Source organism: Stomoxys calcitrans, chromosome 1, assembly GCF_963082655.1.
Source record: "Stomoxys calcitrans chromosome 1, idStoCalc2.1, whole genome shotgun sequence".
NCBI lineage: Eukaryota > Metazoa > Arthropoda > Insecta > Diptera > Muscidae > Stomoxys > Stomoxys calcitrans.
The window spans coordinates 145,293,438-145,317,979 of NC_081552.1; the positions used below are offsets into that span (position 1 = coordinate 145,293,438).

At 39.5% G+C, this 24,542-nt stretch overlaps 1 protein-coding gene across 2 annotated transcripts in view; it reads right to left on the reverse strand.

Annotated features, from left to right (window-relative positions):
• LOC106095011 (putative nuclease HARBI1) overlaps window positions 1-23,045 on the reverse strand; it is a 72,651-nt gene extending 49,606 nt beyond the window's left edge. For both annotated transcript variants that reach the window (XM_059370804.1, XM_059370803.1), the window contains exon 1: window positions 22,775-23,045. The gene's annotated coding sequence lies outside the window, so the exon portion shown is untranslated. The remainder of the gene's footprint in view (window positions 1-22,774) is intronic.
• Between the last annotated feature and the right edge of the window lie 1,497 nt (window positions 23,046-24,542).

Sequence of the window (24,542 nt, forward strand, 5' to 3'; positions counted from 1 at the left end):
TGCCAACCGTGACGAAAACGGTTGATGACAGGAAGATTGCGGAGAGAAATTCGGCGTCATCAGAGAGACAGAGAAGTCGTAATTCACCGCATTGGTTGGAATCACACTTCAAGTACTCTCTGAGCGATTTAGAGTTTATTATAAATGAGGCCATGGAAAAAGACATTTCTCGCGAAGAGGTGCGAGAGGTATTTAACACCGCTCAAACGAATTATATTGAATATTCGAAGGAATTTGGTGAAGACGAGCTAACCGAACTTTTCTTCGCGTTAAAAGACAAATACCAAATGATTCCTAGAAAAGAGTTTAGGCCCATGACTCTTCCATTTTCTCTTCCATCAGTGGAGATTCCAGTATTTAATGGAAAGATGGAGGAATGGGAGACGTTTAGGGAACTTTTTGAACAACTTGTGATTGGACAGCCAATATCAAAAACACAAAAGATGTGTATTCTGAAGGCAAAGGTAAGTGGCGAGGCACGTAGGAAAATTTCTAAACTGCCCGCTACTGAAGAATATTTTGAGACTGCATGGAATATATTGAAAGACCATTACTCAAATAAAAGAGCTGCAACATCAATATATTTTAGGTCGATTTTAGATGCTCCTTCCGTGGCATACAATTCACAAAGCGTGAAAAGATTTGTGGATGTCGTAGGAGAAAGCTTGCAGGCTTTGGAGACAACACGTATTGATGCACAAGAGTTGTATCACTCATTCGTGTGCTATGTACTGCAAAGGAAACTGGATGAAAATTTAAGAATCCAGTTTGAGCAGTCTGTGGGAGCACACGGACAGCTCCCAAAAGTTGACGATTTAATGAATTTTTTGCGAAGGATGCAATATTCATTAGAGGCAAGTCAACAATTTTCTGGGTACTCCGGTAAGCAAAAGTCCGGGGACACAGATTCAAGATGGGGGGATTCGTCTAGAACGCAGTCACAAAAGGTGAATGAAGATCGTTCTGATGGAAATGCGAAGGGGCAATATGAACCAAGGGAAAAATGTCCTCTTGGTTGCGCTGTTGGACATTTTTTGAATAGATGTTCCAAGTTTCGCGTCCTGCCCATTGAAAAGAAGTGGAATATTGTTTTAGAAAAAAATAGATGTTCCAGATGTTTAGCTAGCGGGCATTTTAAAAGCAAATGCACTAGTAATATTAACTGCAGAACTTGCCAAGGTGAGCACAACTCCTTGTTGCACAAGGAAAAAGTGTGCTCAAAAAGTACTGTGGTAAACAATAAGCATTGTGAGGATACGTGCGTATTGTTATCAACAGCTTCTGTCTTAGTAAAAGATAGAGAAGATAAATGGGTTCAATGCAGAGCATTGTTGGACAGTGGTTCTCAAGTTTGTTTGATGACGAAGGCGTTAAAGGATAAACTTAAATTAAATGGCACACAATCTCAAACGGAGGTTGAAGGATTGTCAAGGAACAGGTCCTTGTGCCAGGAAAAGGTGGAGGTTATGATGAAGTCCAAGACGTCAAAATACAAGACGAACTTGAATGCATTGGTCATAACGACAATATTGTCGAATGTTCCAGAGACAAGGGTGGTGGCGGATCGGATTCCGCAGGAATTGTCATTGGCAGACCCAAAGTATAATATTCCGAATGGAATAGATTTGCTTGTGGGGGCTGAAATATTTTACGAGATATTGGTTAATGGGAAGATTAAATCGGGGGCCAGTATCCTCCAGAATACGAAGCTGGGGTGGATAGTAAGTGGTCCCGCGACAATTGATAAATCTTCCAAGGAGCGAAAGGTTGTAGCAACAATTCAGACTCGATGTGATGAGTTGCTGAAAAAGTTCTGGGAGATAGAAGAGATCCCACGAGCGGTGAAGCTTACATCAGAGGAGAAGAGGTGTGAGGAGTTGTTCGAGGAGGGTGTAAGGAGAGCGGAAGACGGTAAGTTCGAGGTACGATTACCATTTAAGCAAAATGTTGAGGTGTTGGGGAGTTCTGGCGTTATTGCAAAGAGGAGATTCATGGCATTAGAAAAAAAGCTTAATAGGAATGCTGACCTTAGGATACAATACCATGATTTCCTTAGAAAGTATCTTGAATTGGGTCATATGGAGGTGGTAAAGGACATAAGGAGTGTAGAGGGTGGATATTACTTACCTCATCACTGCGTCCTTAGGCCAGAGAGCTCAACGACAAAGTTAAGGGTGGTATTTGATGCTTCTTGTAAGACATCAACCAGTTATTCCTTGAACAACATACTATATACTGGGCCTAGAATCCAAGATGAGCTATTTGGTATTCTGCTCAGATTTAGGAAGTATAAGTATGTATTTTCTGCCGATATTGAGAAGATGTATCGGCAGATATGGGTTGCGAATTCCGACCGCAAATTCCAGTTGATATACTGGAGGTTTAATGCGAATGAAGAGGTGAGAACATTTGCATTAAACACAGTTACATATGGAACAGCATGTGCTCCATATTTGGCTGTAAAATGTCTGCAAAGGATAGCAGACTTAAAGGAGGCAACACATCCAAATGAATCTCAGGCAATAAGGAGTGACTTTTATATGGATGATCTTATGACTGGGGGAGATTGTCTTGGGGAGGTTGTGGAGATGAGAAGGAATTTGGAGGCAATATTGCTCGAATTCGGCATGCCGTTAAGAAAATGGTGTGCAAATAACAGCCAAATATTGGAGGGCATTGCAAAAGAAAATATTGAGGGGAGCCTTAATATAGAGGACGAAGAGTTGCCTGTGAAGGCGCTTGGAGTGATGTGGTGCCCGCGTAGCGACGTATTTTCCCTGAAGTACAAGGCCACGGAGGATGGAAAGTTTTCGAAACGTTCAATATTGAGCGAAACAGCTAAGCTATTTGATCCTCTTGGTTTTGTGGGTCCCGTAATTGTATCTGCGAAAATATTATTACAGGACCTATGGAAACTAAAGATGGATTGGGATGACGAAGTTCCTATGGAAATAGGCTCGACATGGTCCAAAATAAAGAAGGAATTGGTGGCGCTCAATTACGTTAAAATAGGGCGTCACATGATTTGCTGCGAACCTAAGAGGGTTGAATTGATAGGTTTCTCCGATGCTTCAATGAGAGCTTATGGAGCAGTGGTCTATTTGAAATCTATAAATGCATTGGGTGACATTTCGGTACGATTAGTAGCCTCCAAATCTCGGGTAGCACCGACCAAGATAGTTACGCTGCCCAGGCTAGAACTGTGTGCCGCTGCATTACTGGTGGAATTAGTTTCGAAAATAAAAGAAAATTTTCAAATTAAAATTGACAATGTTTTCTATTACACCGATTCCACTATAGTTCTGAATTGGATAAGGATTGATCCGGCTAGGCTGCAGGTGTTTGTCTCCAATAGAGTAAACGATATTCAAACCAAGACTATTGTAGCGAATTGGAGACATGTATCATCCCAGCAGAATCCGGCAGATTTATTATCCAGAGGTGTGTTTCCTAAAGAAATGCTTGACCACAAGAATTGGTTTGAAGGTCCAGCCTTCTTGAAGGAAAGCTATTTGACATTCGTGGAACCAGAACAACTAATTGAGATTCCCGAGTTGAAAAAGATGGCTAAGGTAGGTGTCGTAGTAAAAGGAACAGTGGTGTGGGAGAAGATAAACCACCGGAACAAATTTGCATTTTTAAGAAATGTAATAGCCTGGGTATTAAAATTTGTCAACATAGCAAGAAAGGGTCCTTCGAAGTCATTTATAATATACAAAAAAGAGGCTCTTCGGCTGATAGTGCATGACATTCAAAGGGATAGCTTTGCACAGGAGATATCTGCTCTGAAAAAGGGGGCAAATGTGACGAAGTCTTCACATCTTAGAACGCTGTGTCCGTTTTTGGATTCAGATGGTATTTTAAGAGTAGGAGGAAGGCTACAAAATAGCAATTTGTCTTTCGAAGCGAAGCACCCTATGATACTTCCGTACAAAAATAGAGTGGTGGAATTAATGCTAGAAGAGGTGCACATTGAAAAGTAGCATATAGGACCTCAAGGGTTACTGGCAATATTTAGGCAACAATTTTGGCCGCTACGTGGAAGGCAACTGGTAAGAAAGGTGGTAAGTAAGTGCTACAGGTGTTTTAAAGCCGAGCCCAGAAATTTGCACCAACTTATGGGAAATCTTCCTGAAGATTGAGTTATCAGGACTAGGCCATTTTTAAATACGGGCATTGACTTTCTAGGACCAATAATAATTCATTATAAGATTAGAGGAAAAAGGACTGACAAAGCTTACGTTTGCGTATTTGTGTGTTTCGCTACGAAAGCTGTTCATTTGGAAGTAGTCTCGGATTTGACAGCAGCAGCGTTTATTGGAGCTTTAAAGAGATTTGTGGCCAGAAGGGGTTGTCCTTTGAAGATTTATTCAGATAATGGCACAAATTTTGTTGGGGCAGCTAACAGTTTACATGAGGTGTATGAACTGTTTAGGAGCAGCGACCTGACCAAAGACCTTGACGAATATTGCGCTCAACGGGATATTGAGTGGTTAAATATTCCGGCTAGGTCGCCACATATAGGTGGTTTATGGGAAAGCTGTGTCAAATCAGTAAAGAGACATATAAATAGAGTGGTAGAGGGGACAATGACATTTGAGGAAATGAGTACTCTCATGGCGCAGATTGAGTCCGTTTTAAATTCTCGTCCGTTAACCCCCTTGTCAGACGATCCCAATGATTTTAGTGTTTTGACGCCTTCGCATTTTCTCATCGGGGAATGTTTTTCAACAGTTATTGACGGAGAAAATAATAAAAGTTACCAAGGTTTGCGGGGACATTGGAGGGACGTACAGGCGAGAATGGAAGAGTTTTGGGATAGATGGTCCAACGAATATCTGTCCGAGCTTCAAAGGAGGTACAAATGGGTGGAAAAAAGTAAGAATATTAAGCCGGGCACATTGGTATTATTAAAAGAGGACAACCTTCCGCCCCTTTGCTGGAGGCGGGGGAGGGTCATCCGAACTAGAATGGGTTCGGATGGATTGTGCCGGATGATAGACGTAAGGACAAGCAATGGAGAAACGAAAAGGTCGGTTCACAATGTTTGTCCTTTTCCTATCGACGAAGAAGTTGATAATGAAGGGTCGGACAAATCGACCATAATAAGAAACAAAAAGACAATAAATGAGTCGGTAAAATCGGCTATAATTATGAAGAAGGAAAGAAAAAATAATGTTAAAAGTAAAAATATGTTCATTGTAATGTTGTTAATGTTAGCTATTTTTAAGCCAATTAGAGCTAAAGTAGAAATAGTTAATTTTACTGATAAATCCGGCGTCTTCTTTGAGGAAGTGGCTGTTGTTGGATTGACGAAAACTTCCTGGAATATTGTGGCACACGCAAATATGGCTGAATATGTGGCGAGTGTAAAGGCGTGCGGCAAAGCGGTCGAAAAACTTAATGTCGAGATGCAGAATATACCCGATATGAAGCAAGTGAGAGTAATTCAGCAGTTGCGAGAAGCCCACGATCACATAATAAATCAACATGAGCTCATAATGTCATCAGCGCCGGTTCGAAGAAACAAAAGATCGGCGCTACCATTTGTTGGAGGAATACTTCGTTCATTATTTGGGCTGATGGATGAGGAGCATGCTGATGAGCTGGTGAGGAGAATTAATTTGGGTGATGCGAACCAAAGTGCAATGTTGGAGCTGATAAATAACCAGACATCGCTTCAAGACATCACCGCGAGAATTATCAAGGAGCAGAACCAAGCCGTTTTCAAAAATATAGAGAAGCTGCGTGAATCCTCCGAGTTGCTGCAAAAGGAGATCGGCACTCTTGAGAATAGAGAAGTTATAATTCTGCGGATAACCGAATTGCTTGCGACATTACAAGAAGTGGAGTCTATTCAGAGAGATTTGATCGATGTGATGGTTAACATTCGGGGCAGTTTCCTTCATGAAATTCTCCCGCTAAAGACATTCAGGCAGCAGATACGTATAATCAATTCATCGGTTGGTAAGAAGCTCCATTTACCAACGGAATCACCAATGGAGCTAGCACAGATAGCTCATGTGACGACCAGGACTACACAAGAGTATATGCTGTTTAATATACGGCTCCCTCTGATCAATGTGGATCACTTTTTGGCGTATGCAGTTCAAGCTTACCCTATAATCCATGATGGAATGTCAGTCCAGTTGAATACGCACAGCAACTACTTAATGATCAACGAAGAAAAGACGTTATTTTACACCATGAAGGAAGACGAATTCACCAGATGCCAAAAAATCAAAGATTTGACGATATGCCCCCAAATACATCCCATCTACAACGCTAGAGAGTCATCCGAATGCGAAGTAAAGCTATTTGTTTATCCAAAAGTCTTTCCAGATAGCTGTGAGTTCGCAATTACAAAGTTTCGTAATTTCTGGAAGCAGCTCCATGTGCCAAATGCTTGGGTTTTCTCTATAACGAACGGATCATCCACCGATATCAAATGTGATGGAAATCGACAAGACATTGTGCTCCAAGATCAAGGATTATTAAGAATGCAGCCGGGTTGTACTCTTGAAACTGAAGAAATGAAACTATGGGCGCACGAGACTTACAAGAGCAACGTCAACTACATATTTCCCCATCTCAACATCTCATCATCCTTACCACCACTCACCCATCTACAACTCAAGAACGATATCGAAATCTACAAGTTGCCAGACATACCGAAGGTAAATACATTTTTGGGTTTCCCTGTTCATCTGGATACACATCACTTAACGCACTATAGTCTAAGTTTTACAACGTGCATTGTCATCACTGGTATCCTTGTTGCGTTATTCTTTGTCATCAAAAAGCTATGCCATTTGTCCAGCCGGTATCTGCCTGTATCCATCGCCCTTCCCCAACTTAGATAGAATATTCAAATATTATATCATGAATTGTATAAAAATTATTGTATAAAAATTAACGGAGTCAATAATGTGTCACATCGATTAAGTCATGTAATTAATCTTTATATTAAAAATTCTAGTTCTAATTAGCAAAATAATTAATATAAAAATTGAATGATTGGATGTTGTTATTGTTAAAAGATTGGGATCTTTTAAGGCCGGCAATATGGACAGTTTTGTAAGAACTGTATTCTTAGGTCACACACAGTCAGTTTAATTCTTATCAATTGTTAGGAGATAAAATGTTTAATAATATAGCCAGCAGCATTTAGTCTATAATAGTTTCGTGTTATAAGTTCCCACATGTGGCGTTTGGTGATGTTTGGCCGCATGGTGTGGATATGTTAGAGTATTTACATTAGAAGATAAGACTGTATTTTTATGTGCATTTTGAATGTAGCTGCATTTGTCTAGGGTGGTCTTAAGTGCATCTTTAAATAGGCATATCGCTGCGTGTGTGACCGTATATGTTAAGATATTTGTACATATAGATTTAGGTTTAGAGTTAAGAAATTGATTTTAATAAAGTGAGTTCAATTTTAGTTCGCAACCTGACAACAACTACGTCTTTTTATTATTATCCGCCCCAAGTTCTCCACTCATATTGCTTTGGTCTTACATTTGTCCCCTTTGGGGTGAGTTTTTGGGGAGGGGTGGCTCCTCAACGACTGAGTCCAACATTTGGATACCAGATTCGTTTTCTACACTCATATACCTTTTATGTGAGCCCCATATTGCCATGATCAGTGAATAAGTCCTGTTTGGGGGGTGTTTTGGGAAAGGGGGATGACCCCGCAGAAACTTCGTCCCAAATTTGGATATCAGATTCATATTTTACTCGCAAATACCTTTCATTTGAGTCCCATATTGCCATGGTTGGTATATATGTCCGATTTGGGGATGATTTGGGGGTTGGGGTGGTCCCCAAACACTTGAATATCAGATACGTTTTCTAGTTTTAAATACCTTTCATTTGATTTCCATATTGTAGAGATTGGTGGTAGGATAGGGTTTGCGATTTATATGGTGGGTTTTGGGGTTTGTATACCAAATTTTTGTTTGTAGATTACTATAAGAGAGCACACAAATTTTTGAAAATAATGGTAAGGGGGGGGATCCGCTCCCCCTTCAGATATCAAAAAATTTTATACCCTATTTTCACCACGGGATCATTATGCACCATCAGTGAAAATTTTAAGAAAATCGGTTCAGCCGTTTGTGAGTCTACAAGGAACGCACAAAAACATAAACAAACAAACACAAATTGATTTTTGTGTTGTGACGTGATTTGTGACGATGAATTTGTGTTTGTGGGTTTGTAAATTTGTTTGTTCCGTATAGACTCAAAAACGGCTGAACCGTTTTTTTTCAAGTTTTCACAGATTGTGGGAAGTGGTCCGAATAGAGCAATAGGCTATATAATTTATTGATATTGGTAGGGGGCGGACCCTCCCCCTTACCCTAAAAGTACGACACCATAATAAAAGTGATCCGATCGGAACAATATGGGATTCAAATGAAAGGGATTCAAGAATAGACTACGAATTTCGTATTAAGAATTGGATTCAAGTAACTGGGGGGCCGCCCCGACCCCAAAACCCCCTAATATAGGTGTAATGGACGATAATGACAATATGGGACTCAAATGAATGGTATTTGGGAGTAAATTACGATAATGGTCAGGAAGGAGGAAAGGGTTTTTTCGTTTTTTTGATATTGGAAGGAGGCAAACCCTCCCCCGTTACCCCAAAAACACCACCTTAAATCAAAAGTGGACCAATAGGAACAATATGGGTATCAAACGAGAGGTATTGGGGGGTAAAATACGAATATGGTATTAAAAATTTGGGTGAAGTATGCGAGTTGTCGTCCAACCCCAAAAACTCCCCCAAGCAAACATATTGGACATAAGTATCAATATGGGACTCAAATGAAAGGTTTTCGGGACTACACGACGAATGTGACATAAAAAATGAGGTCCAAGTAATTAGGGGGCTCCCCACCCTCAAATGGGAATGTGCGGTTGTTTGCTGTACTAATTTTTGCAAATTTCCCACCCTAAGATAAATAATTCAGGTAGTTTATGTGGCTATCTTTGCCATAGATAAAAATGTATTTAGTAGAGTACGAATATCCAAGTTTGTGTTAAACTGTTAGTGGGGAAGGCTCAACGAACGTACACAGAATCAGAGCTGTAAGAGACATTTTTCATTCACATCTTGAAAGCGAAAGTTCAGTGGAGCGTGTTTGATGGAAAATTTAGCTGAAAGATAAAAGGCATCCTTTTTATAGTCAAGCCCAAGTGGCATGCCGATGAGCACACATTTTTTTTTTTGTTTTGTCACTCGATTCGTTCGCCAAGTCATTGGGGCTGATTTTATAAAGGGAAAATAGCTGTTTTCAATGACTTGGCGAACGAATCAAGTGACAACAATAAAAGCGGGAAAAGTTCGGCCGGGCCAAATCATACATACCCTTTACCATGGATCTCAATTGTCATTTTTTTGCCCGCTATCTCTTTAGCAAACAAAAAATAATGGATATAAATTGCAAAGCTATTGGAGCTATTTCAGGTAATCAACCAATTCGGAACATGCTTTGTTTGGCTGTTGGAGACCATAGTAGATGTCATTGCGCAAAATGTCAGCAAAAATTGGATTAGAATTGAGCCCTATAGTGGCTCAAGAATTAAAATAGGGAGATCGGTTCATATGGGAGCTATATCAGGTGATGGACCCATTCAGACCATATATGGCACGTATATGGAAGGTCATAGGAGAAGCCGTTAAAATAATGTTTAGCCAAATCGCATAAAAATTGCGCCCTCTAGAGGCTCAGAGAGTCATATTAGGAGATCGGTTTATGTTGGACCCACATCAAGTTATAAACCGATTTGAAGCATACTTAGCACAGACGTTGGAAGTCATAACAGAATATCATATACAAAACTATATACAAATCGGATAAGAATTGCGTCGCTTAGAGGTCAAGATCGAAAATCATTTTATATGGCAGCCATATCAAAATATAGACCAATATGATCCATACAAAATCCCAACTTTGTGCAAATGGCAGTATTGGAAGTATTTGGCCGTCATGGCTAAACCGACTTAGAGTGTCACGGTGATCAAAAATATACATATACCTTGTTGGTACATATGCTTTGTTGGTTCTCAGATGAACGGAATGACGAAATTAGATTATGATGGAGGGTACAAAAAGGAAAAACTAATTTAGTGCTACAGGCCGTAAGTTTTTGTACTGAAGTCATAAATGGACAATAATTATTGTTGCAACTTCAATTGAAGGAATATCCAGTGCTCAAATTTTTTCTGTTATTTTTGGTGGGTAAGCCGAAGATGCTTACCTATGCACAACGGTGACATTAGATAGGCCGAAAAAAGTGGAAATTTGATTGAATTCAAAAATAGACAAAATGATGGCAATGTGATTGTAAAGAACAGCGAGCATCACCAACAACAAATTCAGCTCCATCTATTGGGAGTTAGAAATTATGTTTTCGGTATTTTTTGTTTAATCCTCCTACCCTGGGACAAACTTCCACAATAGTCCAACAGTTCTATAAAAACATGGCCGCAATATATATACGTAACTTAGTAAATGCAAAGAAGAGCAATTAAAAAGAAAGCTATAATACATATGGTGCAAAAGGAAGCGCTGCGAAGCGGGCCGGGTTCAGCTAGCCTTATATATAACAAGTAAAAGCGTGCTAAGTTCGGCCGGGCCGAATCTTATATACCCTCCACCATGGATCGCATTTGTCGACTTCTTTTTCCGGCATCTCTTTTTAGGCAAGACAGGATATAAGAAAAGATTTGCTCTGTTATTAGAGCGATATCAAGATATGGTCCGGTTTGGACCACAATTAAATTATATGTTGGAGACCTGTGTAAAATGTCCGCCAATTCGAATAAGAATTGCGCCCATTGGGGGCTCAAGAAGTCAAGATCCCAGATCGGTTTATATGGCAGCTATATCAGGTTATGAACCGATTTAAATCTTATTTGACACAGTTGTTGAAGTAAGAATAAAATACGTCACGCAAAATTTCACCCAAATCGGATACGAATGGCGCCCTCCAGAAGCTCAAGAAGTCAAAACCCAAGATCGGTTTATATGGCAGCTATATCAGGTTATTGAGCGATTTGAACCATACTCGGCACAGTTGGTGAATATCATAATAAAACACGTCGTGCAAAATTTCATTCCAATCGGATAAGAATTACGCGCTCTAGAGGCTCAAGAAGTCAAGACCCAAGATCGGTTTATATGTCAGCTATAACAAAACATGGACCGATATGGCCCATTTACAACACCAACCGACCTATACTAAAAAAAAGTATTTGTGAAAAATTTCAAGCGGCTAGCTTCCTCCTTCGGAAGTTAGCGTGCTTTCGACAGACAGACAGACAGACGGACGGACATGGCTAGATCGACATAAAATGTCACGACGATCAAGAATATATATACTTTATGGGTTCTCAGACGAATATTTCGAGTAGTTACAAACAGAATGACGAAATTAGTAACCCCCCATCCTATGGTGGAGGGTATAAAAATCAATTTGTGTTTGTAGGTTTGTTTGTTTGTGTGTTCCTTATGGACTCAGAAAAGGGCTGAACCGATTTTCGTGAAATTTTCACTGATATTGCATAATGATCCCGTGGTGAAAATATGGTACTGAAGGGGGAGTGGACCCTCCCCCTTACCCTAATTTTCAGAAACGCTAGGTCTCGGAGATGGTTGGTGCGATTTAAGCGAAATTTTGTGTGGTCTCTCATAGTTACCCACAAACAAAAATTTGGTATAAAAATGTTGGATGGGCGGGCGTCCCACCCCAAAACCTTCCAAATATATATATACACCAATCTCAACAATATGGGACTAAAATGAAAGGTATTTAAGATTAGAAAACTATCTGATATCCAATTGTCGGACCAAGTGTTTGGAGGATCACCCCAACCCCCAAAACACCCATAAATCGGACATATTTACCGACCATTGCAATATGAGACTCAAATGAAAGGTATTTGCGAATAAAATACGAATCTGATATCCAAATTTGGGACAAAGTTACTGGGGGGCCACCCCTTCCCCAAAACACCTCCCAAACAGGACTTATTTACTGATCATGGCAATACGGGGCTTAAATAAAAGGTATTTGGGTGTAGAACGGGAATTTGATATATTGGAACAAGTGTTTGAGGGGCCGCAATATGGGGCTCAAATGAAAGGTCTTTGGAAGTAAAGCCCGAATCAATGTTCGGGAAAAGTGTCTATGGGGCCACCCCACCCCCATAACACCACACAAATGGGAAGTATTTGCTGACCATTGCAATATGAGGCTCAAATGAGAGGTATTTTAGAGTAGAACACGAATCTGATATATATTTTCAAAGCCAAGTGACTGAGTGGCCGCCCCATACCCCAAACCGGTCATGTTTGCCGGTTTGAATCTGACATCAACATTCGGGGCCAACTGTCTAGGGGACGTCCCACCACCATAACAACCCCCAAGTAGGACGTATTTGCTCACCACGAAAATTTGGGTGTTCAATACTGCGGAGCTCGATATTCATAGTTTTTAGGGCCCATACCCCAAACCGGACATATTTGCTGGCTTTTTCAATAAAGGGTTTAAGTGAATGGTATTTGAGATTAGAAAACGAATTTGATATCCAATGGAAATATGGGGTTCAAAAATATGAGAGTAGAGCACGTTGCTGATATATTTTCAGGGCTAAGTGATTGGGGGAACCTCCCACCCTCCAAAACACCCCTAAATAGGGTATATTTACTGACCATGTCAATGTGGGGCTTAAATGAAAGGTATTGGAGGGTAGAGCAAGAATTGATACCCACTTTCGAGACCAATTTTTTGTGGGTCTACCCCTTTCCCAAAATACCCCACAAACAGCTATTTTTACTGACCATCGCAATATGGGGCTCAAAAAAGGTATTTGGGAGTAGAATACGAATTTCATATCCAAATGTAGGACCATGTATTTAGGGCATCACCCCTTCGCCAAAACACCACTCTAAGGGTAAACATTTTTCGAACATGCCAATATGTGGCTCACATGAAAGGTATTTGAGATAAGAAAACGAATTTGATAACCAATTTTGGGACCATGTTTTGGGGGACGTCTCATCCTGTAAACTCCCTCAAAACCAATGTGGGTTTTTAATAAATGTTATTTGAGAGAAGAGCATAATGCTGATATTTTTGCAGGGCCAAGTGTCTGGGGGACCCCCGAAGACACCCTAAATATTCAAAGGAACATTTTGCTCCATATAAAATTAAAGAAGGCGCAGCGAAGCGGGCCGGGCACAGCTAGTTTTAAATAAAAAAAGAAGACCTCGAGCTTGAATTTAAAATAGCAAGGTTGAAAACAACAGTCTGCTATAAAAATTTCAAAACTTTTTTATTCTAAACAAGTAAAAGCGTGCTAAGTTCGGCCGGGCCGAATCTTATATACCCTCCACCATGGATCGCATTTGTCGAGTTATTTTCCCGGCATCTCTTCTTAGGCAAAAAAGGATATAAGAAAAGAGTTGCTCTGCTATTAAAACGATATCAAGATATGGTCCGGTTCGGACCACAATTAAATTATATGTTGGAGACCTGTGTAAAATTTCCGCCAATTCGTATAAGAATTGCGCCCATTGGGGCTCACGAAGTAAAATAGAGAGAACGATTTATATGGGATCTGTATCGGGCTATAGACCGATTCAGACCATAATAAACAAGTTTGTTGATGGTCATAAGAGGATCCATCGTACAAAATTTCAGGCATATCGGATAATAATTGCGACCTCTAGGGGTCAAGAAGTCAAGATCCCAGATCGGTTTATATGGCAACTATATCAGGTTATGAACCGATTTGAACCACAGTTGTTAAAAGTAAAAATAAAATTCGTCATGCAAAATTTCAGCCAAATCGGATAGGAATTGCGCCCTCTAGTTGCTCAAGAAGTCAAATCCCCAGATCTGTTTATATGACAGCTATATCCTGTTATGAACCGATTTCAACCATACTTGGCACAGTTGTTGGATATCATAACGAAATACTTCGTGCAAAAATTCATTCAAATCGGATAAGAATTGTGCCCTCTAGAGGCTCAAGAAGTCAAGACCCAAGATCGGTTTATATGGCAGCTATATCAGGTTATGGACCGATTTAAACCATACTTGGCACAGTTGTTGGGTATCATAACAAAACACGTCGTACAAAAAATTCCATGCCAATCGGATAAGAATTGCGCCCTCTAGAGGCTCAAGAAGTCAAGACCCAAGATCGGTTTATATGGCAGCTATATCAGGTTATGAACCGAATTGAACCATACTTGGCACAGTTGTTGGATATCATAACAAAACACGTCGTGCGAAATTCCATTCTAATCGGATAAGAATTGCGCCCTCTAGAGGCTCAAGAAGTCAAGACCCAAGATCAACCATACTTGGCACAGTTGTTGGATATCATAACAAAACACGTAGTGCCAAAATTCATTCAAGTTGGATAAGAATTGCGCCCTCTAGATGCTCAAGAAGTCAAGACCCAAGATCGGTTTATATGGCAGCTATATCAAAACATGGACCGATATGGCCCATTTACAATACCAGCCGACCTACGCTAATAAGAAGTATTTGTGCAAAATTTCAAGCGGCTAGCTCTACTCCTTCGGAAGTTAGCGTGCTTTCGACAGACAGACAGACGGACGGACGGACAGACGGACGGACGGACAGATGGACGGACGGACAGACGGACGGACATGGCTAGATCGATAAAAATGTCGCGACGATCAAGAATATATATACTTTATGGGGTCTCAGACGAATATTTCGAGTAGTTACAAACAGAATGACGAAATTAGTATACCCCCCATCTTATGGTGGAGGGTATAAAAATGTTTAAAATGTAATTTTTCATACCCACCACCAAATGACAATTTGTAACACATTGAAACCATTTCCGATCCTTTAAAGTATCCGATCCTATAAAGTATATACAATAGATCGTCGTAAAAATCTAAGACGATCTACCCATGTCCGTTTGTCTGTCCATCCGTCCGTCTATCCATCCGTCTGTCAATCCGACCGTCCGTCTATCAATCTGTTCGTTCGCCTTGAGTCCATAAAAGGCGCATTTGTTGTCCGATTTCGCTGAAATGCAGCAGCGAGTTCTGTAAGGCCCTCTTTTTCAATTTGGTCTTGATCGGTCCAGACTTGAATATGATTGCCATATAGACCGATCTCTCGATTAAAGGTCTTTAAGGTCATAAAAGACACATTTATTGTCCGTGAGTGGCATTCGGTTTATCGATATCCTTTTTGACAACGGCCCAGATCGGTTCAGATTTGAATATAGCTGTCATATAGACCGTTCTCCCGATTTAAGGCCTTGGTCCCATAAAAAGTGCATCCGATTTCGCTGAAATTTGATGCAGTCACAAAATTTGACATAACTTGTATTTATTACACCACTCAACGAATTTGGTTCAAATTGGACCATATTTGGATATAGCTGCTATGGGTTCATAAATAATGCATTTTTCACCGGATTATGACGAAAGGTGGTTTATACACGAGGTGATGGGTATCCAAAGTTCGGCTCGGCCGAACTTAATGCCTTTTTACTTGTTTTTATTGAAAAATATTTTACTACTTTGTTCGGAGTCGGGCAAAATTACTCGACTCCGGCTCCAAGACTGACCCCGCACCTCTGGTTAAAACTATAAGCAATGATATGATTTTATGCACTGGAAGTAAATTGCTTGATTATTCCAAAGAATTTCGTCAAAGTAAAATTACTCACTTTCTTGATGCACGAGTCAATGTGCAAATTAAAACGTAATCTACCATCCAAAATAATGACCGCGTTTAAAAAGGAATCAAAGTTATCTAATTTATAAGAACTTATGTAATATTCACCTGAAATTGGACCAAGCCAGACCTAGCCCTGAAAAGAGATAACTTCTTGCACTTTTTAATATTAGACGCCACGCCATTAACATAACACCAGATTAGAGAGTTTAGAAATTACAAAGAAGAATCGAAATTACAAAACAGTTTAAGATCATCTGCAAAAACTAAAATCATTGAAAACTGAATAACTGATGGATGATCGTTAGAGTAAACAACGAACAGCAATGAACCTAATGGCTGCACTGTGGAGCACCACAATAAGCAGCTATATCCTTGGAAAGAACAGAAGGGAAATCCATCATGCCAAGTTTAAACAGTAATGAATCGTGCACTATAGCATCAAAACATTTATTAAAATCAGTGTAAATTACATCTGTTTGATTTCTGTTTAAAAAAACCATCATATACGTGACACGTCAGTTCCAATAGATTGGTCAAAGTAAACCTGCCCCTAACAAAGTCGTGTTGGTGTGACAAAATGGGATATCCTTTGAGAAACCAGTAGTTCAAACAGCTTTGGTATTGTACTTGATTTCGCAATACCCTTATAATTCTCAATAATACATCTGCTACCAGTTTCGTGAAAAGGAATTATATAACTTGACCTCCAGTAATGAAGAAAAAAATAGTTGAATATGGCTGTATGTGGCCTATTTAATATTCGCCAGTACACCATCCGGCCCAGGTGTCTTAGTACTCTAAATGATTTCAAACCATTCAGCACCTCATCATCAGTAAGAATAACAAGTTTGAAATAATTCATCCTATTAATGTCATAAGCAGTGGTTGAACTGGAACACTACTTGGTATAGCTGCTTTGGAAAAATCTGCGAGCATTTCCTTACAGTCAAGTTTCATGTAACTCTCGAACCTTCCTCTTTAAAATCACAAACTTTTAAAAGCTACTTGGTTTACTGTACAGATAATTCCTCATCGCTCTCGAATAATTGAATTAATTCAATGAAGATTCCATTTCTTAAATTTCTTAAAAAGTATAATTTTTATATCCACCACCGAATTATAGGTGTATTTTCATTTTGTCATTCCGTTTGCAACACATCGAAATATCCATTTCCGACCCTATAAAGTATATATACTTGATCAGCATAAAAATCTAAAACGATCTAGACATGTGCACCCGTCTGTCTGTTGAAATCACGCTACAGCCTTTAAAATAGAGATATTGAAATTTGGGACAGTGAGTTTTGTTAGGCCCATCGACATCCTTCGTCAATTTGGTCCAGATCGGTCCAGATTTGGATATAGCTGCCATATAGACCAATCCTCAGATTTAGGGTCTTAGGCCCATAATAACCACATTTGTTATCCTAATTTGCTGAAATTTGGGGCAGTGAAATGTGTTAGGCCCTTCGACATCCTTCTTTAATTTGTCTCAGATAGGTCCACATTAGAATATAGCTGCCATATATACCGATCCTCCGATTTCGGGTCTTAGGCCCATAAAAAATCACATTTATTATCTGATATTGCTGAAATTTCTGACAGTGAGTTATGTTAGGCTCTCCGTCATCGTTCGTCAATTTGGCGCAGATCGGTAAAGATTTGGGATATAGCTGCCATATAGACCGATTCTCCGATTTAGTGTCTTAGGCCCATCAAAGCCACATTTATTATCCGATTTTTATGAAATTTGAGACAGTGTGTTGTCTTAGGCCCTTCGAAGTCCTTCGTCAATTTGGCCCTGGTCGGTTTAGATTTTGATACAACTGCCATATAGACCGACCTCTCGATTTAAGGTTATGGGGCCATTAAAGGCGAATTTATTGTCAGATTTTGCCAAAATTTTGGACAGTGAGTTAAGTTAAGCACCTTCGCCTTCCTTCTTCAATATGGCACAGATCGGTCCAGATTTGAATATAGCGGCCATATAGACCGGTCTCTCGATTTAAGGTTTTAGAGCCCAATAAAAGGCGCTTTAGTTGTCCGATGTCGCCGAAATTTGGGACAGTGAGTTGTGTTAGGGACCTTCGACATCCATCTTCAACTTGGCCTAGATCGGTCCAGATTTGAATATAGCTGTTATATAGACCGATCTCTCGGTTTAAGGTTTTGGGCCCATAAAAGGCACATTTATTGTCCGATTTCACTAACATTGAACACAGTGGACATATGCTAGGCTTTTCGACATCCGTGTCGTATATGGTTCAGATCGGATTTTTTAGATATAGCTACTAAAAAGACCAACATTTTGTTATTTTTGCTAACTCCGTGTCATTAGCTATAACATTTTTTACAAACCACTTGCAATTGAACGTCAACAGTCGAAATCCAAGTCGAATGGCATCCATTCTCAGGTTCCGCAAATGGCAAACATATACATTAGGAAACATGCGCGATCGACATAAACACCAGGTCCAAAATTCTATCCCTTATGTTACGAATGTTATTCATCCGAAACAAGCACTTATGAAAAAAGTTCTTCCTGAATTTATACTTACCAATTGAAGAAACTATTAATGAAACAGGCACATAGCCAACCACGTTCCCTTTCGAGACACACGACATCTGGGGTATGTTGAAGTCAAACAAACAAGTCCGAATGTCTAAGGTTAATATCTATCTCCGAATTCGGTACAATATAGGATGACGTTAAAATGTGAATCTTGTCCAAATATTTCGTCTTGAGGCATAAAAACTCAATATCATCATAAACCATAAGCCTAACCCATTCAGGAGTTATGAACATCTATAAGCACACCTCCACCAACCCTACCTACTCTATCACATCTATAAACTTGGTATTGATCAGAAAAAGTTCAGTATTACCGTAACCAGGTTCCCATGATAACGAATTTCTTAAAATCACTACCGGAAGATTTCAAATTGATGTGTCTGAGATTCATATTCAGGCCAACAGGCCACAATGCACTTCATACCATTAAAATATAATATATCACCTGATCAACTTAACAAGTAAAAGCGTGCTAAGTTCGGTCGGGCGCGAATCTTATATAACCTCCACCATGGATCGCATCTGTCTAGTTCTTTTCCCGGTATCTCTTTTTTTTAGGCATACATATGATAAAAGAAAAAAATTGCTATGATATTGGAGCTATATCAACTTATGGTCCGATGGTCCGGATCATAATTAAACTGAATGTAGAAGCCGTTGTGTAAAATTTCAGCCAATTTGAATAAAAACAAGTAAAAGCGTGCTAAGTTCGGCCGGGCCAAATCTTATATACCCTCTCCACCATGGATCGCATTTGTCGAGTTCTTTTCCCGGCATCTCTTCTTAGGCAAAAAAGGATATAAGAGAAAAGAGTTGCTCTGCTATTAAAACGATATCAAGATATGGTCCGGTTCGGACCACAATTAAATTATATGTTGGATTATATGTTCAGGCATATCGAATAATAATTGCGACCTCTAGGGGTCAAGAAGTCAAGATCCCAGATCGGTTTATATGGCAGCTATATCAGGTTATGAACCGATTTGAACCTTATTTGACACAGTTGTTGAAAGTAAAAATAAAATACGTCATGCAAAATTTCAGCCAAATCGGATAGGAATTGCGCCCTCTAGAAGCTCAAAAAGTCAAATCCCCAGATCTGTTTATATGACAGCTGTATCAGGTTATGGACCGATTTCAATCATACTTGGCACAGTTGTTGGATATCATAACGAAATACTTCGTGCAAAAATTCATTCACATCGGATAAGAATTGTGCCCTCTAGAGGCTCAAGAAGTCAAGACCCAAGATCGGTTTATATGGCAGCTATATCAAAAACATGGACCCATTTGAACCATACTTGGCACAGTCGTTGGGTATCATAACAAAACACGTCGTGCGAAATTCCATTCCAATTAGATACGAATTGCGCCCTCTAGAGGCTCAAGAAATCAAGACCAAAGATCGGTTTATATAGCAGCTATATCAGGTTATGGACCGATTTGAACCATACTTGGCACAGTTGTTGGATATAATAACAAAACACGTCGTACAAAAAATTCCATTCCAATCGGATAAGAATTGCGCACGCTAGAGGCTCAAGAAGTCAAGACCCAAGATCGGTTTATATGGCAGCTATATCAGGTTATGGACCGATTTGAACTATACTTGGCACAGTTGTTGGATATCATAGCAAAACACGTCGTGCAAAATTTCATTCCAATCGGATAAGAATTGCGCACACTCTAGAGGCTCAAGAAGTCAAGACCCAAGATCGGTTTATATGGCAGCTATATCAAAACATGGACCGATATGGCCCATTTACAATATCCAACCGACCTACACTAATAAGAAGTTTTTTGTGCAAAATTTCAAGCGGGCTAGCTTTACTCCTTCGGAAGTTAGCGTGCTTTCGACAGACAGACGGACGGACGAACGGACGGACGGACGGTCGGACGGACATGGCTAGATCGACATAAAATGTCGCGACGATCAAGAAATATATATACTTTATGGGGTCTCAGACGAATATTTCGAGTAGTTACAAACAGAATGACGAAATTAGTATACCCCCCATCTTATGGTGGAGGGTATAAAAATAAACAAGTAAAAGCGTGCTAAGTTCGGCCGGGCCGAATCTTATATACCCTCCACCATGGATAGCATATGTCGAGTTCTTTTCCCGGCATCTCTTCTTAGGCAAAAAAAGGATATAAGAAAAGATTTGCTCTGCTATTAGAGCGATATTAAGATATGGTCCGGTTTGGACCACAATTAAATTATATGTTGGAGACCTCGTGTAAAATGTCAGCCAATTCGAATAAGAATTGCGCCCTTTGTGGGCTCAAGAAGTAAAATAGAGAGATCGATTTATATGGGAGCTATATCAGACTATAAACCGATTCAGACCATAATAAACACGTATGTTAATGGTAATGAGAGAATCCGTCGTGCAAAATTTCAGGCAAATCGGATAATAATTGCGACCTCTAGAGGCTCAAGAAGTCAAGATCCCAGATCGGTTTATATGGCAGCTATATCAGGTTATGAACCGATTTGAACCATATTTGGCACAGTTGTTGGATATCATAACAAAATACTACGTGCCAAAATTCATTTAAATTGGATAAGAATTGCGCCCCTCTAGAGACTCAAGAAGTCAAGACCCAAGATAGGTTTATATGACAGCTATATAAGGTTATGGACCGATTTGAACCATACTTGGCACAGTTGTTGGATATCGTAACAAAACACGTCGTGCAAAATTTCATTCCAATCGAATAAGAATTGCGCACTCTAGAGGCTCAAGAAGTCAAGACCAAAGATCGGTTTATAATGGCAGCTATATCAGGTTATGGACCGATTTGAACCATACTTGGCCACAGTTGTTGGATGTCATAACAAAACACGTCGTGCAAAATTTCGTCCCATTCGGATAAGAATTGCGCACTCTAGAGGCTCAAGAAGTCAAGACCCAAGATCGGTTTATATGGCAGCTATATCAGGTTATGAACCGATTTGAACCATATTTGGCACAGTTGTTGGATATCATTAACAAAATACTACGTGCCAAAATTCATTTAAATTGGATAAGAATTGCGCCCTCTAGAGACTCAAGAAGTCAAGACCCAAGATCAGGTATATATGGCAGCTATATCAGGTTATGAACCGATTTGAACCATACTTGGCACAGCTGTTGGACATAATAACAAAACACGTCGTGCAAAATTTCATTCTGATCGGATAAGAATTGCGCACGATAGAGGCTCAAGAAGTCAAGACCCAAGATCGGTTTATATGGCAGTTATATCAGGTTATTTACCGATTTGAACTTTACTTCGCGCAGTTGTTGGACATAATAACAAAACACGTCGTGCAAAATTTCATTCCAATCGGATAAGAATTGCGCACTCTAGAGGCTCAAGAAGTCAAGACCCAAGATCGGTTTATATGGCAGCTATATCAAAACATGGACCGATATGGCCCATTTACAATACCAACCGACCTACACTAATAAGAAATATTTGTGCAAACAATAGGAAATCATAATAAAATACGTCGTGCAAAATTTCATTCCAATCGGATAAGAATTGCGCCCTCTAGAGGCTCAGGAAGTCAAGACCCAAGATCGATATAAGATTCGGCCCGGCCGAACTTAGCACGCTTTTACTTGTTAGTACTTACTCATTTAAGGTTTCTCACGTTGCAAAAGAAGTTAAACAAGTAAAATTGTTTATAAGATCGTTCGAGGCCGGATCTAATATACCCTTCACCATGGATCGCAATTGTCAAGTACGGTATGGGGGAGTTTTTGACAGTGAGGCGGACCCCCATATATCAAATTCGTGCTCTGGTCTCAAATACCTTTCATTCGAGACCCATATTGTCATTATTGGTTTATATTCCATTTTGGTGGTGACTTTGGAGGTGGGGCGGCTCCCTAGATATACCACCCATCTCCGAGATCCTGCGTTTTTGGAAATAGGGTAAAGGTCCGCCATTAAAGTTAGTATGTTAGATCTACAGGAGGCCACCGTAGCGCAGAGTTTAGCATGTACGCCTTTGACGCTGAACGCCTGGGTTCGAATCCTGGCGAGACCATCAGAAAAAAATTTCAGCGTTGGTTTTCCCCTCCTAATGCTGGCAACATTTTGTGAGGTACTATGCCATGTAAAACTTCTCTCCAAAGAGGTGTCGCACTGCGGCACGCCGTTCGGACTCGGCTATAAAAAGGAGGCCCCTTATTATTGAACTTTAATTTAAATCGGACTGCACTCATTGATATGTGAGTTTGCCCCTGTTCCTTAGCGGAATGTTCATGGGCAAAATTTGCAATTTGCAATGTTAGATCTACTTCATTCTCTTGGATTTGGTGGTGGATTGGAATAGCCAAATTCTTTGCCCCAAAAGTGGATATCAGGTTCATACTCCATTCCCGAAAATTATTTACATTGGAGCTACATATTGCTATATGTCGTTATATAGATTCGTAAAATAACATTGGAAGTACATACACGCTTTTCTCCGTGGCTCCCGTATTTTGATACTTATCTTCGTTTCTGAGCAACTTGGGGGCGCTGAAATATTCGGTGGACAGGGGTCGTGTCCCGTGGAAGATTGGCGGATGGAGAGCAGAGTGTGCAGGCTTTTCTTCACTTAATATTTTGGATTCAAAAAACTACAAACTGGATAATTAAAATTATTTTTCACTGGAAACTCGTAAAACACTCAATGTTACCCGATTCAACACATACAAAAGGTAAACAGAACAAATCAAAACAAAACAATTCTCTTTTCTAAACTGTCAGGCATACCTAGTGTTGCCACTCAAATACAATAATTTGTATACCGGACCTACGGTTTGCGTACTGATCTATGTCAGCGCGGTGTTGCCAACACCAATTTATTTACACATAAATTTAAAATATGTCAGTTACTCCTACTACCCAGCAAAACAAAACGAAAGCTAGCTGAAACATCACCTGATTTTGGAAAAATGGCAAAAAAACCAGTAGGTAATATGGACGTGGAAGAAGTTAATGAATATAATGAAATTAACTACGAACAATCTTTTGGAAGAAAAATTGGAAAGCCTGCCAACTAAGTCGGATATTGAAGAAGTAAAAGCAGGAATAGCTTCTACTTCTGCAGAGCTCGTAGAACTTCGGGAAGAAAATAGAAAATTAAAAAGAAGAGATAAATATTCTTCAAAATTATCAAAAGGAAAGCGAGGAAGAAATAAAATGGTTAGAGAATCAAATCAAAAACAATAAGTTTAATATTCAGGGGAATTAGTTTTGAGAAGAATGCAATGGAGTCTGTGAAGAAAGTCTGCAACAACATTTTAAAAATAGATGTGCAAATCATGTCGGCACATATCTTATCGAAATTTAACGAAACTTGGCACAGTCATTGCGGAACTTGATTCGGAATCCACATTATTATATTTATTAGGAACTACAAGAAATCTTGCGGGTACCAAAATCTCGATAAGCAGAGATATAAATCCAAGGCGCCGACGCAACAAAACTATACAACTTATCCATCAAGAAATTAATCTGGAATGTGAGTACCAAGCATAAGATAATCGGTCAGAGACGACAAGTTCAAAATTCACGATAAGTGGTTTGTATGGAGTGGCCAAAAACGAATTAATTTGTGGAAAAGATAAAGCTGAAATTGCATTGAGAAAACTATACGGCGAAGAAATTGAAAAGGAAACATTTGATGCTATTTTGGAAAAAATAAACTCAAAAAACTTTTAAATTCTCACATCTCACTACGCCCTAAAGTGAATATAGATAAGATAAACAAATTAAAAATTATGTCATATAACATAAATGGATTCGAAAATAAATTCTTGTACCCAAATTTTTTCAGATATATAACGAGTTTTGATATTTTAATACTAGTGGAAACACATACTCTTGAAGATAAAGCTCCCAGATTTCACAAATACCTGCCTGGTTTCGAAATATCTTGGATATTTTGCAAAGAAAATTAATAATTTTGGAAGAGCATCGGGGTGGAGTTATGTTGGCTATTAATAAAAATGTTAACCAAAGGAATATCCGGTATGATTTCCAAACAAGGAACTTCGGTGCTGAGTATTATCGTATCGTGCGGGTATCAGAAAATGACGATTGTACCATTATATATCAGAAGTGCTGATTGGGAAAATGAATTCTCCGTACTAAAAAGGAGTATGTACGATTTCGAAAATGATAATCTAATAATTTTGGGCGACGTATATGTGAGGATAGGCGAGCTACAACAAGTTAT